The sequence below is a fragment of the Mus caroli genome, unplaced genomic scaffold (assembly GCF_978045245.1).
Source record: "Mus caroli unplaced genomic scaffold, Mus_caroli_1 scaffold_1, whole genome shotgun sequence".
Classification (NCBI taxonomy): Eukaryota; Metazoa; Chordata; class Mammalia; order Rodentia; family Muridae; genus Mus; species Mus caroli.
In genome coordinates, this window is record NW_028227256.1 from 176617270 (window position 1) to 176633193 (window position 15924).

Sequence of the window (15924 nt, forward strand, 5' to 3'; positions counted from 1 at the left end):
AATTTGTCTTCCTTCCCTTTGGGGCTCTCTGAAGGCTGGGCTTGTAACTGGCTGTGATGTGCCCCCCCACCCCATCTCTCCCAACACACGGAAGGTGCCGAGCAAACGTTTATTCATTCAGACTCGGGAGCTACCACGTGACCACCATCCTGCCTTTCTTCTCTGAATGTCCCCTTGCAGTCACTCCTTTGCCCCTGTTTACTTGACGAGCCGCATGATGCTTTGTGGAGCCATAGGGGAGACTCTCTGTACCAAATGTCACTCCTATGCCACTCAGCCCAGCCTTGAAAAGGACTGGTAAGGGATGAAGGTAAGTGTGTGCTAGCTTTCTGGCAATTTCACACTTGAGAGCAGAGGCTCTCAAATCCTCTCCAGGAGGCAGAGTTCCCATGCCAATGGATAAGAAACCACACTTCCCTAGAGCGGCACTCATGGGAGATCTCCGTTTGCTCCCTCTATGTGCTTGCTCATTGGGCTGAGCATAAATGGGAGGGGATTCTGTCCTTCCTACCCAATTCTAGCTTGGCTCTAACAAGTTACAAGTTTTTGATTTGCTCTTAGGTTTGTCATTTCCCTTCAACTGGTATTTTTTCAGCATTTTAGTTCAGACTGGAGTTTTAATGCCCTTCAGATGCTACCTACAGGCAGGCAGGCCCCTTTGTGCCTTTTACTCTCTATAATCCTCCTCTGTCTTGCCAGTGTTTGTTGGATTGCAAAAGGCTGCTTGTGTCCCAGGGACTAGCTCCTCTGCACTACCTGAGTGCTGTGCACATGACACACAGCTCCACATCATCCATGAAAGGGGCCTAACTATTCAACACTTCTTTAACATACTCATTGGAAACTGTAACTATGCACTCAACTCAGTGCATTGAGCACCTGCAGTTTACAAGGGAATGTCTCCTTGGATGGAGACCCTTTTGCCCTTGGACACATACAACCCCTGCCTCTAAAGACTGTTAGGAGAGGAGAGAGATTTTTTGAGCCATACATATATATTGCCCCAACCACCTCTCCTGAGAATAAAACTCCAGCTGTGATATAACTCCATTTTAATTCTGGCACTCTGTTTGGGAGTTCTCAGGGACCCTGCAAGTTTCTGAAGTGTAAGTACAATCCTGTCAGGCCATCAGCTGCCATCCTGAGGCGATCTGATGTGAAGCTGTCAGGTTGTTACGCCTGCTCTCAGCAGCATCCTCTTTTCTGAGCACAGCCTTCTCTCTAGCTGCTTCTGTCATCATCCCTCAGCCCCCACGCCCACCATGCTTCCCTTAGACGCTGGTGGCCAGCCCACAGCAGCTGCTAATGCCCTGGACTCTCCCATATGCCTGGAGAAAAGAGGCTCTGGTGCTCGCTTTCCAGACCATAGCTCCTAAGGGCAGTCATGTGGGCGCTCTATGCTACTAGCCTCATGCGACACCTGACTGCCTGCGGTCAGTGTGGACTCTGCAAGTGGGTGGCCTCCACCCCTCTTCAAGAAGCAACAGATGCCTTAGAGCCAGGGCAAGCACTTTCTGGAAGGTGTTTCATTGGGTGCCCTGAAGAGTGGCAGCCTTCACAGTTTAGAGGTGGCTGTTTGTCAAGATGGGCATTTGACAAACAGGAAGCTGTGCTGAAACCCAGCAGTTCAAAGCTGCTTCCAACTTGATCTTGGCTTGTTCGTGGTGAGAACATGGTAGTATGGGCAGACATTGACAGTACGTGGGTGTGTGGAAGAGAGGAAGAGGACATTTGGGGAACAGCCTGGGCAGCTGCAGATACAAAGGAAAGCCATTTGGTGTGTATATTCCTCCTGTCCCCAGTGAAGAGCCAGCCTGAAGGGCCAAGGTGTCAGCACACAGAAGCTGGGGTGTGAATGCCCTCCCTAAGGGACCAGGATGGTTTGCTCAGTGAAGAGAATGTCAGAATATTACCTTAATTCTGACTTAGCATTGGGATTTGAAATCCACATAGCAAAGGTACAACCTCCTGTGTCTTGGGCAGTAGAGACAATAGCTAATGCTGATCTGGTCCTGGAACTGAGCACATCTCAAAGTGTTTTTACATTCAGCTTTTCATTTACATACATGATACATTTATAATATATACATCATTTACATATATGGCACATTTATATGTTAGTTCATCGACACATACAATATAGTAATATACCAACTTGTTTACATGCATGACATACATCATTTACAGTTGCATACATCAGCTCATTTACATGCACAATACAGTTACATGTATCAGCTGACTTACATACATACTTTTACATGCTAACTCCTCTCATTTCTATACATTAGTGAATTTACACTAGTGATTTTACACTAATTATACATTAGTGAATTAGCACATTTACATGCACTAACACAAATGTTTTATTTCCACATCAATCATTTACATATAGAATACATCTATATCAGCATCCCATTTGCATACACTAACACATTCTTTATAGTACATTTACATACATCAGTGAACTTATATATAAAATGTGTCTGCATGCATCAAATTACTTTTATATGCATATTTTTATACACTAGTCATTTACATACATAACACAGCTATGCAGCCTGCTCATTTGTATGCATAAGACATTCCTATACAGTCACTTGTTTCTATATAGAGTGCAGTTACACATGCCAACTCATTTACATACACAATACTTTTACTCACCAACTCATTTGCATACATATACATGTATATACATCAGATCATTTTATATATACATTTGCATACCTTAACTCATCAGAATCATCTCTCTTAGAGATGAGAGACCTAAGCCTGCTTTCTGCCATCTTGCATCTATTGATTTGACTCGGGTCCATTGTATACCTGTGCACATCATAACAGTCATAGTGTGAAGGTGTATCTGGTTAACTAGTCATTTCACCAGCCAGCCTGATGCCCACAGATTCCTGCCTAGGCAGCAGGCTTGTCCCCCAGGGCTTCCCAACCCTCTGCAACTCACCCTAGTACTTCAGATGCTTTGCAGAACTGCGTCTGTCTCCCTAGGCAACTGCACATCACTGGTTCTTTGCCTGGATCATACAAGGCTACAGTCATTCCCCGGTCTCAAGCAGTCTCTTAGAATTGGCTATGGTAAGGCTAGAAGCATTTCTCCTTTGTACCAAGTGCCCACCTCCAACAACAAAGCCCAGGAGTTTCTTACACAGTCCACAGACAGTGTGCTAGGAGCAGAGAGAAACTAAGAGGAGGAGGAAGGACGGGAATCAGTATCTAGCTCAACAATGGTGGTGTAATTTGCTTATATTCACTGTGGAAAGCAGACTCTTCAAAGAGCAAAACTTCAGAAGAAAAGAAGGAGTCTTCCTGGGAGTCTCGGGAGGATTTAGCAAAGATCTTATGACTCTGCTGTGTTGGTTCATTTCCACCCAGGAATGGGGGCTTGGGTCCTGACAATCTGTTCTGAATTTGATACACAATAGTTGTCCCTATGGTGGTATGTTGGCCAGTCACCTTCTGTATAATACTGTTTCTCTATATACCTGTTGGCCTGTGGCCACCACTTCCAGTTCTGTCTGGACAGACTGTCGTAGCTCTGTGTTCCCACGTGTGCTAGGATCTGTCTGTGTTCTGGCCTTCTCCTTCTGCACTGAGCCCTTCTCCAGAGCACAGTAGGGCTACAACATGGCTCTGGACAAGCTTTTCTTCCCCCTTCACACAGTAGGAACACAGCAGTGTCGGCTACTGGATCAATGTGTGTTATTCTATATCAAGTATCTTCCTCAGTCACTAAACCCCGAACTCCTTTTTCTGGAGTCACTGTCTCTCACTGGAACAATTTGGCTAGACGAGGTAGTCAAAAGCTCCAGGGATCTGCCTGCCTCTGCCTCCCCACCTCTGGGATTCCAGATGTGCACATCCTCACCCAGCTTTTTACGTGGGTCCAGGGTCTCCTAGCTCAGGGCCTTGAGTATCTCACTCACTAACCTATCTCCTCACCCTTACCTGTGACTACTGCGCCACACACTGCTTCTGTTGTGGATTGACAAGAGATCTGCCCAGTTAAGGAAAGTTATTTGGTTCCTAGATGTCCGAGCAGAGGGGCTAGATTTTCAGACAGAGTCTCTTTCTCCAGTGTTCCTGTTCCATTGTGAACTGCTTCACAATTCCCTGGAGACTGGTTCTTCTGGAGAAGTGTGTCACTGGCTTTGGCCTTGCTCTCTCAGTGACAGGCCCTTCTCTGGTATTTAGAGAGCTGTAGCGTCTCTCAGAAGAGGAGTTACCACACCAGCTCTTGAGTACAGGGAAGTCTATTCCTTGATCTCCTGTCATTCACAGATACAGTCTGTGCTGAGCAGAGGTCACTTCATGCCTGCAGTGTATTGTCACAGATTCTTCTGTGAGCCTGTAGTTCACATGCTATGAGGATATTTGCCCTTCTCCGCCCTGGAGAGAAACAGGAAAATGATTTCCTGGTGAGAAATAAGGCACTTGTAAGAGCCAGATTTCCAAAGAGGCACCGCTGTCAGGAGGGCTAATCATCCAAATGACGGGCACGCATGGCTGCCTTCCGTCTTTCTGCCACCTTGCTTGAGACGAGATGAGTGGGCCGTCGGCCCAGCGATGGGGAATTCTGTTAGAACAACATCCGCAGGGAATAGCTTTATCTGCTAAGGATGACAAGTGAGGCCAGGGTACACAAAGCTGGAATGGCATGGCCCTGCTTTGCAAATGCTACAAGACCCAGGACTGGTGTATCTGTTCTGGGAGTCAGGGGAGACACCTCTGCTACCCTGGGGGTGGTGGTCTCTGGGCACTCTTTTCACGTGGCCTCTTGGCAGCCGTGATGATCTCAGGAGATGGATGATGTTTTCATGGTTCAGACCCTGAGTGATCCATTGTTTCACTCTTCACTCTCCGTGGGGATAAAGATGCCAGCATAGCAGGGGTGGTGGGTTGGTGGGGTGTTCCTGCCAGCAAGGCCTGGGCAACATCTGCATTATTCCCAGGCTGTTCTCAGGCATACATGCCTATACTACTAGCACTGCAGCCGTCTCCTCCCACTGGGCCACCCAACTCTGCCTCTATGCTTTCTTGTTGCTGGTTCCAGAACATGTAGGAATGTTGCCATGGCATCTCTCTAGGAGCCCCTTAAATGTTCCTGCCCAGCTATAGCCACAGAGGCAGAAGGTAGATTAGGTTTCCAAGGCTTTGGGGGGTAGGAATAGAGTCACTCTTGGAGGCATGGAGTTTCTTTTGAGGGTGGTGGGAATATTATGGAGTCTAGATGTAAGGATGGTTGTACATTTAACTACACTTACACACACACACACACACACACACACTGATTTGGGGCTGGGAGGTGGTTGGTGAAGGACTTGCCGCACAGCATGAGGACTTGAGTTCAGATCCCCAGAATGCCTGTAAAAATGCTGGGCATGGTGGCATTAGCCTGTAGTCCCAGTGGGTCCCTGCTAGCTAGGCTGTTTGGGTAGTTCCAGGTCAGTGAGAGACGGTGGCACAAAGCAAACAAACAAAACAAAAGGTAGATTACATCTGAAGGAAGATACCCAAGATTGTCCTCTGGCCTCCACCACACACACACACACTTTGCTTAAAGTGGGAAATTCTGTAATGTGTAATTTTTGTCTCCAAAAAAAGTAAAAGGTAAATTAAAGTAGAAAACCTAAATATTTAGTCCTGTTTCCTGGGAGAATCACCCTAAGTGGGATTTTCTTGCTCCTCTGGTCTGTCCCATGCTAATGCCCAAGTTCAACTTAAGATATAAGGCTTGCCACATAGCACATTGTTTCTTTCTATTTACTATGACCTATGAAACCCCCATCTAGACCTGGATGAAAGCTAGCAGAGTCACCGGGCCCTCATGCAGCTTGAATGCCCAGGTCTCTGTCAGGAAACACACTGGCTAGATAAGAAGCAGAAAGCAGAGCCCACGGTTCCCTGCCACCTGCTCAGAACACTTTGATTCTCTGGTGTGAATGTTTTTTATAAGTATACACATCAACAGAGTTCTTGACATTCTGCCCAGACCTGCACAGGAACAGACGCTTTCCAACTGAAATGGAACACAATAATAAGAGAATAAGAAACAATCAAGGAAGAAGTCACAAGGACTGAAGGAGAAATGGAGGGGTCCACCTCCCCATGGCCCCTGGTGGGATATGTAGGATGCTTAGGTGCAAATTTAACCTAAATTAAAATACTGACTTCTATGCATTAAAACCTAAAGGTTTGCCTAAGCCATCACATTGTTTAAATACGTGGATGAAGATTAGTCTCCACCTGAAGTCAGTTCCCTCTGGTCACCTCACTGCTCAGTTTAGCTCTGTAGTTTAGTCCCAGCCCCCTCTCCCCTTGTGTTTTTGCTTATTGGCCATTGGCTGAGGTAGAAACACAGATCTTCTATATGTCCTTTGGGGAAATGAAGGCCAATGTTAAGTCAGAACTCATCCAGTTCCAGCAGGTAATCACACAAAAGCAGGGCTTACCAATAGTGGGAGTTGCACCAGAAGGAGCCCATGCCGGAGACACAGCTGCTCACAAGATCTTACCCCCATTACTACTGGGGCTAGTGTCTCCTCTGAGAGGTTCTGCATTTCAGTGGAGGGTGGAGTCAATTGTTCCACTTGTTTACAGTGGGGTCGTTAGTACTCTCCCTTCTTCTTTCTTTGTTTGCAGAGGCTAAAGAGGTGCCACCTTCTGAGGCCAGCACAGGATGACAGGGAACCGAGGTGGCTCCTCTCACCCTTACATGTTGCCAACTCCCCACTTTTTATTTCTTCAAAGAATGCTGAGACTAGGAATTTTCATTTTGAGAAAGATCATTATTCTAGCTTCTCAAGGAAAATGATGTATTTACAATTTCCTGTGCATGCTTAGATGGAAATTAGATTTTGTTCAGTGGCCTGATACTGGCTTCTCTGTTTACATTACAACTCCCAGATGTGTCAGGTTGCTGGGCTGTTGACTGCATCCTCTAACTCCTCTCAGAGAGTGGAGCTTTTCAAGGCATGGAGACTTGCTCATGTGAGCGATGATGTGACAAGAAGACTTGAAATTCGTAACATTGCCACCACGTTAACAAAAATTTAATAATTAATTTTCATAGGGAGAAACTAGGCATGAATAGAGGTTATCTTTTTTTCTCATTTTCTTTTGCTTTCTTTTTTCTTTCTTTATTCCTTTCTGTCTGTCTGTCTTCTGTTTGCTTGTTTGTTTCTGTATGGCATTCTTGCTGAGTGAATTATGTTGACTTACCACGCCATGTTGACCATAGAGAGTATGCAGGCTAAACTTTCTCCTGTGCCTTGCATTAGCAGTGCTTGCCCAGAGACACTGGTGCTGAGTTGATGTCTTTAAACCCCTCACTTGAGGACAAAACTATAGGTGAGGCCCTGAGGCTTATAGTCCTGAACTGCCTATCACCTCATGATTTACAGAGTCAGTATCAATATCACCACTGTTGTCTAAGGAGCCAAGACTTCCACAACCCAAGACCCTCCAAACCCTGAGATTCTGCAAACCCTGAGACCCCGCAAACCCTGAGACCCTGCAAACCCTGAGACCCTCCAAACCCTGAGACCCTGCAAACCCTGAGACCCTGCAAACCCCGAGACCCTGCAAACCCCGAGACCCTCCAAACCCTGAGATTCTGCAAACCCTGAGACCCTGCAAACCCTGAGACCCTCCAAACGCTGAGACCCTGCAAACCCCGAGACCCTGCAAACCCTGAGACCCTGCAAACCCCGAGACCCTGCAAACCCCGAGACCCTGCAAACCCTGAGACCCTCCAAACGCTGAGACCCTGCAAACCCTGAGACCCTGCAAACCCCGAGACCCTGCAAACCCCGAGACCCTGCAAACCCCGAGACCCTGCAAACCCCAAGACCCTGCAAACCTTAAAATCCTCCAAGCCCTGGCATTTGAAAAGTCAGATCATCCCCTCTGTGCCCCATTTCCCCCAATCGGACAACTGTGTGTGTGTGTGTGTGTGTGTGTGTGTGTGTGCACACGCGTGTGCGTGTGTGTGCGCGTGTCAGGGGAAATATGAAAATGAAACTCTGGAGATTCTCAAGCTTGGGGTTTTGGTTTCGTGTTTTTGTTTGCTTGCTTGCTCTGTTTTGTTTTGTTGAGACCGAGTCTCTTGTAACCCAGGCTGGCCTCAAGCTCCTTGCGTTACTGCAGTCGGCTCTGCACTCTCGCTATTTCTGCCCCTACCTCCAGCTCCAGTGCTGGGATTGCAGGTGTTTCCCTCCACAGCCAACCTGGGTCCAGATTGTGGACTGTGAGGTTGGGTCAGCAGCTGTGAGTCACCCAGAGCTTCTGTGAACCTGGACCCCAGGGCTGCAACTTTGTATTTCATAAGCTCATGTATCCATGAGCATTGCTGCTGCTGCTCTCCCCCCTTTGTAATCGTGTTTTTCCTTTTGCTTAGCTCTGGGGTTTCACTGTAACATCTTAACCGTCTTTTAGTATCATGGAGGCTTGTGGCTTTTCCAGGGTGGGCGCCAATGCTGGAGCCCTCTAGGAACTTCTTGTCATTAGCCCTTGTCTGTGGACAGCTCAGTGGGGCACCTCTGCCTATACAGCAGCCCCTGGTTGTCATGTATCCTGTTGAGAACTGGTCACCTGCTGGCTACCTCGAAGCCTGCACTCAGTGTCTGACCAGCCAAGAGGTTCCCTTGGGCTTCCCAGGTCTCCCACCTTCTGTAGGGCCAGGGAGGGACTCCTTTATCCAGCTCTTCCAGCAATGCATTTCCTCCCGAGTCACCACTGGCTAGTTTTCTGATTGGCACATGGTTTAGACAAAGAGGATTTTGTATGTATCACTTCCCACCAGACTCTCCTAAGTGGAAGCCTGGGATTTGGAAACTGGGGTTGTTTTTCTGCTCTTTAAATGAGCGACTTTCTGGACACACCTTGTTAACACAGTGTAGTTCCTCATGTCTTTATTACAAGAGGGACCGCCTGAGCCCATCGGGACATTCTCTTACTGTTAACATGAGCGCCTGTGATCCCATTTATATACATCGGAAAATTAATTTTTGCTTCTCAGAATCATGTGTGATGTGTGGCTCACATCCAAGCTTAATGTAAAATTATATACTTTTCCAAATATTTCATCTACATTTCAGAATCTAGTCAAAAAAAAAAAAGATTTCCAGCTTTCATTTTAGCATGTGAGAAAGCAGAGATCTAGAACAGGGGCCTTCAGTGATAGTATTGTTAATATTTGAGCCAAGTAACTGTGTGACAGGAGATGCAGGGGTGCCTGGTGTCTTGGGGAATACTCCGCACCATGCCTAGTGTTTGCTCATTTTTATAAATTCTTTGAATAAGCAGTATTGTCTGTGTTTCTGACTTACTTCTTTGCCAGACATTTGGTTTCTAATCCAGGGGAGAACAAATTAGATTAATTCACTGCCATTGGCCCATGGATCATAATTGGAGAAGAACGTCCTAGAACCTTTGCACAAAATAAATAAGTAAATGACAAGTTAACCGAATGAATGATTTGTATTCACCTCTACAGTTGGAAGGCTGTAGGAGATGGGGAGAGAGCCTCAGGTGGGGGCAGAGAGGCATCTTGATGTTGACTAGAAACAGTCTGAGGGGATTCCTGCTTTGTGCTGTTCCTGTCAGAGAACGGCCATGGCTGTAGGAAGAAGCTGGAACTTTTGATGAGACAGCAGGGCTTCCACACTGTCAGCCTCCATAGTAACTGAAGCTTCACACATGGCCCTCATTTCCCTCCACCATGTTTTTCTAGCTGGGAGGAGGGTCTGGGAATAATAATAGTGTCAGCCTTAAACAACCCACCCCACAGCCATGTTCTGAACATAGCTGCTAACAGTGGAAAAGGGCTCTCTGACTGACAGACTGAAGAAGGACTCACCCTTCCCACCCCTATGCCATGAGCCATGTTCTGCCACTTGCCCGTGGGTTAAACGAGAGAGTCTTCCATTTTCTGCCTCTGCTCCAAGGGTAGCCACTGCCTGCAAACTGAGTCTTAGAGAAGCAGTGCCGGTAGCTACCCGTGAACCCATGGACGTGGAAAGAAGAGCCTCCAGGGTCTACAGGAAAGGGCACACCTTTGTCACAGCAAAGTCAGTAAAGGGTTTGTTTATAAAATTATGGATAGGGTAGAAACATAAAAGGGCAAACCTGAGAGCCCAGGGCTGGCAGTAGCAAAGCCCAGAGCTCCCCATCCCCCATGTATTAAGGAGGACGGAGAAGGGTAGATGGTGAATCTGGAGGGTGTAGGAGACATTAGCCACCACAGATCAGGCTCTCAGCACAGCCCTCTTCGCTTCCTGGGACTCACAGATCTCCTTATCTGAACCCTGCCACACTCTGTCTTTGGAGAGAAGTCTGGGCGAGGATTTTCCACACCGACCTCCTTCCTCATTCTGCCGAGCTGTAATAATGGGCAGAGTCGCTCAAGGCTATTTCAAATAATCTCTTTTGCCATTGACAACATGAGGTTTGTTCTGCCATTAAAGTGACACAGGCCCTGGAGGGGGAGAATCCTATGTTCATTTTCTTTCATCCATTTTCTTCAGTGTGCAATCATCTTTCTCAGCAGCCCGCATCTGACAGTTCTGGCTGTGTGGGACACAGTGACACAGTTACTTCTTTGGTCCACTTGTCTGCTGGGTTATTAAATACAGATTCCACATGAGAGGAGAAATTGAACTATATACTCCTGAGTGTTATGCTTTTGGGTTTGGGTCTCACTACCATGGAACTTACTATATGTAGACCAGGCTGGCCTTGAAATCTCAGCCGTGATAGTATTAAAGGCATAGGTCTCTTGAGTGACATTCAGACCATTGTTTCTTCAGACACATCATCAATGCCCAGGAGACCTACAAGAGTCTGATCTGCCTGAAGAATACCCACCAGGTTCTCTATCCATCCTGGCCTCACCCAAGTTCAGACCACGAGCTTTGCTTTTGATAAGAATAGCACTAGGTTTTGTTGAAGATTCATTATAATTGTCATAATGATAAAGGGAGATAGAAGATTTTGTGCTCTCAATTACCAGAATCTCTTGTTTATTGCTTGCTACCTTCCACAAACAAACAAACAAACAAACAAACATCGGAAGTCAGGAATCAGCAAAGAACAGGGCACTTGCTTGGAACTTGGGCAGGAACTGAGGAGAGGATATGGTCCAACTTCTCTCTGCCTTCCCTCCAGTAACAATTGTTAGAAAAGATGAACAAAACCAGCGAGGGAGTGTGTGCAGATTTACTGTGAGGTGAGAAGTCAATTCCCAGAAATGGCTGCCCTTCTGGTTTCAGGACGCACACCACCCTGGGATTTCTAAGACGTCGTAATTCTTTAAAGTGCTGTTTTAGGGACTGGAGACATGGCTCAGAGGTTAAAAGCATTGGCTGTTCTTCAAAAGGTCCCTGGTTTAATTCTCAGCACCCACAGGGCAGCTCACAACTATCTGTTAATCCAGGTCCAGTGAATCTGCCACCCTTACACAGACATACATGTGTGTAGAACACCAATGCACATAAAAATAAAGTGCTCTCTTTAAGGGTCCCTGTTACACTGCTATATCAGCACCCAGTAGACTATGGCAGGAGGATTGTAAATTTAAAACCATCCTGAGTGTCTTAGTTAGGGTTTCTATTCCTGGACAAAACACCATGACCAAGAAGCAAGTTGGGGAGGAAAGGGTTTATTCGGCTTACACTTCCATATTGCTGTTCATCACCAAAGGAAGTCAGGACTGGAACTCAAGCAGGTCAGGAAGCAGGAGCTGATGCAGAGGCCATGGAAGGATGTTACTTACTGGCTTGCTTCCTCTGGCTTGCTCAGCCTGCTCTCTTATAGAACCCAAGACTACCAGCCCAGAGATGGTCCCACCCACAAGTGGCCTTTCCCCCTTGATCACTAATTGAGAAATGCCTTACAGTTGGATCTCATGGAGGCATTTCCTCAACCGAAGCTCCTTTCTCTGTGATAACTCCAGCCTGTGTCAAGTTGACACAAAACTAGCCAGTACATTGAGATATATAGCTAGACCCCGTCTGAAGGAGGAGAAGAAAGATAAAGAGGAGGAAAAGGAGGAGGGAGGAGAGAGGGAGGAGGAGAAGGAGTGGGAAGAGGAGGAGGAAGAAGAATTTCTTGATAGAGAGTAGACAGATTGACAAATATATAATAAAGGTTTTTTTTTTTTTGAAAGAATGAGGTTTGAAGGTGCCATGCTCTCAGGATTGGGGGCTAAGGGGGGTGTTCCTGTTTGCAAGATGGCTATCAGGATCTCAGTCTTCAGAGCCTTCACTTCCAACTAGAGAGTCCACAGTCTTGTGGACCTCTAGAGTGGACAGCATACATGCAGTGATGCCCTCAGCTTGTCTGATTGTTGGATTGAAGATGGCACTTTGCTTCTTTGGACCTCAGTGCATTGTCTGATAATGTCATGCAGTGTCAGCTCCATTCTGTTGGTGGAGTGACTTAGTGGCTTCCTTAGCACTGCAGTGCTAATGGGCAGTTATATGCAGGTACTACCAAGACTTGAACAGGAATCATCACGGCCTTTGAAAGTCAAGTCTATCAGATACACAAAGAAGAAGAATGTTAAATTTGATGTCGCCTGGCGCCAGCCTGCCTCAGTCTGCTGAGTGATTTGAGGGTCTGTTTGCAGAGAGCTACACAGGTTGTGAATTTATGGTGTGCCCAGAAAGAGGCTCAGTGTATCTGGCAATCTGTCAATAAACTACACTGTAGAGATTCGAGTAACACAGCAGAACAGTTTCAGAGACTTGTTACAACCCATCGAGTCGGGTAATTTACAACTTTAGGAAAATTCCCCCAAATTCAAATTTACAAAATTTTGAGTTGTTTTATACTTTCTCTATCAGACAATTAACCTAAAATTAAAAGTCCTTTATGCTTAATCACAGCCTAGGCTTTTAATTTTAAGTGTTAACGTATGTTTCAGCAAGCTAGGCCACAGGAACATGAGGGTAAAGAGAAAAAAAAATTGACTCTAGAGAATTCCATAAAACTTGCCAAGGCAGCCGTAAATATATTCATGGTGAGGTCTGTTTTGTGTACAATTTATATGCAATTGGCTGGCTTGATCGGGAGGATTTATGCTGCTGTGTTGCTTCCTCTTTGCAAGTAGGCAGGGTGGCAGACAGGCAAACTCACAGATCATAGAGCTGCATCGAGGTTTCAATCCCGTTTCTTGAATCATAGTCCTTAAGGGGAGCAGTTCTGCTCTTCTTTTTAACCTCTCTTCCATGAAAGGGCAGCTGTGAGCAAAGCAGAGATTAGCCACTGGTGGTTATGTGTTGAGTCTAAATCATATCCACGAGCTGAGACCAAGTATGAGAGTCCCCGGTAACTTCAAAGCGCCCCCGACAGACTCAGGACTCTGACAGGCTCACCTTCATCTCTTCTGTAATTTCAGGCTCCCCACCACCCCGTGTTCACCCAGCAAGGCTACCCGCCCTTCCCGTACCACCCACCCCTAGAGATACACAAAGGCAAGAGTTAGCATCTGAGCATGCTGCCTTCACAACACTTGGACCTAAGGTGCCATTCTTCATAGAACACTCGCCCTTCCAGTCCCCTTTTATCTCCAGAGTCTTCCCAGTAAAGATCCATTTCTCACTACTTCCAACCATGCTTCTTAAGTCCCAACTTAAAAGCATTCTGGACCTATAGAACTGAGTGCTAACTGTGCAAAAGGTATTGTCAGTGGCATTAGGCTGTAAAAAGATGTATACGTGGCAGGCTCCTGCACACTCCCAAGCCAATCTGATTAATTTGGAAATGTGTGTTTCACTTATAGCCTGACTGCTGTGTAATCTTCAAATATGAATGCCAGCCACAGGGCTCATCCCACTGAGAGCCTTTCCAGCACGAGCCACCTGCTACTGTCTGGTCCCAGCCATACACCTCCATTCTAAATTTGACCTTCTCAGGGAAAGTCATTATAGCCTACGTGACTCCATGTTGATAGCTGAATGTTTCTTATCATGAGTGAGAGTTTATTCAATCAGCTCATTCTGAGAGGAGGTCACCAGCAGCCCTTTCAGGGCTGCCTGAGAGCTCTTTGTTGTCTGGATTATGTCATAGATGGGTAGCATCATAATAAGATTCCTGGTACCTGATTGAGCCTCGAGATGAATCTGGGTTATATCCTCTTTATTTTCAGTGTTGACACACTGGCAGGTTGCCAGGGTTTATGTACCCAACAGTGAATAATGTTGTGTCAGCTCTGCCCCATCCAGACAGGCATATGTTTTCAGTGACAGGTTCCATCAAATTCACATGTCAATCTGGAGGAATTATGACTGAGTGAAATTATCCTAAGCCCTCAGCTTTTAAAATCTATTTTCCACATGAAATAAATATTGAACATCCATATTAGGGTTGTCTAAGGGAAATGATCTGGCAGAATGAATAGCTATATCTATACTTACATCTGTATCTCTATCTATAGATGGATAGATAGATAGATAGATAGACAGACAGACAGACAGACAGATGACAGATAGATAGATATTAAAGAGGGATTAATTAGGTTACATTACAGGATTCAGTCCATGTATTCTAACTATGAGTGTCTTGCAGGGAGAAGCTAAGCATCTAGTAGTTACCTCTCTGCAATCCCAGTTTGGCACTGGAGGCCTAGAGCCCTTGCAAGCTGCTGGTCTTCAGTCTACTGTTGGAAGCCTGAAGAAGAAGGCTCTGATATTGGTGAAGGAGTACCACAGTAACGGGATAGAAGACTTTGCGAGCAAAAGTGAGAGCGGGCAGGCAAAATTCAAAGTTTCCTTCTCTCATGTCCTTTGATCCAGGCCACTGCCCATATTTAGGGTGGGTCTCCTCCCTGTTTCCAAGGATCTGATTAAGACTCTACCTCACAGCAGTGGTCCAGTGGCTTGTAGTTTAGTTAATTTCAAATGCAGTCAAGCTGACAACCAATATTAGTCATCACACCGTCCTCCTCAACTGTGTGTACATATTCATTCTAGAAACTGTCAAATACAATCCTTAAACATTATCCAAAGCATACTAACTCTTACACATACACACACACATTCATTCACTGCAATTTGTGTACATTTTATTAAATGCACACCATAAGAATATGTACCCTTGCCTGCACACTTTTGTGCATATATACACAAAAGCACACAGTAGAATTTGTGGTCTCAAGTACATACACTTACACACACACACACACACACACACACACACACACCATTTCAATGCCAAGAGGAAGAGTGGTCTTAAATAGTTGTTAGTTTCTTTTAATATTGATTTCCCATGTGCATTATTTAGTAAGAAGTCAAATAAGTGATTAAGAAAAAAAAAGTCAAGACTATAGAAGAATTGGGTTTATTCTATTGTGGGATGTTTATGTCAGAAGGGGTGGGAGCTGTAAGGTCTGGTTCCTATAAAAATCTGGGGAGCTCATGGAATCCTAACGGTAATATGTCTTAAACAAGAACTGTACAATGATAACAGCAATGTAGACTGGGAAATCTCACAAGGCTCCATAGAAAGAGCTATAGGCAATTAATGCCTATTTAGGGAGATCCAGTCGAATCCAAGGATGAGCTACCTGGTAGGTTATCCCATCCCAAATGGTCAGCCCTAAACTCATACACATATGAGCAACTCTACATGAGCACAGCAGGCTGTATTACATGGACATGTGTGTGTTGTGTCCAGGGCAGCCAGGGCTATACAGAGAAACCCTGTCTCGAAAAACCAAAAAAAAAAAAAAAAAGAAAAAAAAAACCAAAACCAAAAAACAGAAAAAACAACAACAAAAAAACCAAATCAAAAAAACAAAAACAAAAACAAAAAACAATAATCTTAAAGAAGAGGTCATGAAGTTAAGGGGGTAACAGGGAGAGTAGGGGTGGGGAGAAAATGGGACAGAAATGATGTAAATACAGTCTTCACACA

General features: G+C 45.6%; 1 protein-coding gene and 1 long non-coding RNA gene across 4 annotated transcripts in view; one reads left to right on the forward strand and one right to left on the reverse strand.

Moving 5' to 3' along the window:
- The window catches only part of Kif26b (kinesin family member 26B), a 403420-nt gene that overhangs the window by 302214 nt on the left and 85282 nt on the right, over nt 1-15924 (forward strand). The gene's annotated exons all lie outside the window — the stretch shown is intronic.
- Nucleotides 12199-14008, reverse strand: LOC110293400 (uncharacterized). Its single transcript, XR_002377795.2, has 3 exons — nt 13946-14008; nt 13147-13250; nt 12199-12543 (listed from the first exon to the last, which is right to left on the reverse strand). It is a non-coding gene; the product is annotated as an uncharacterized LOC110293400 (long non-coding RNA).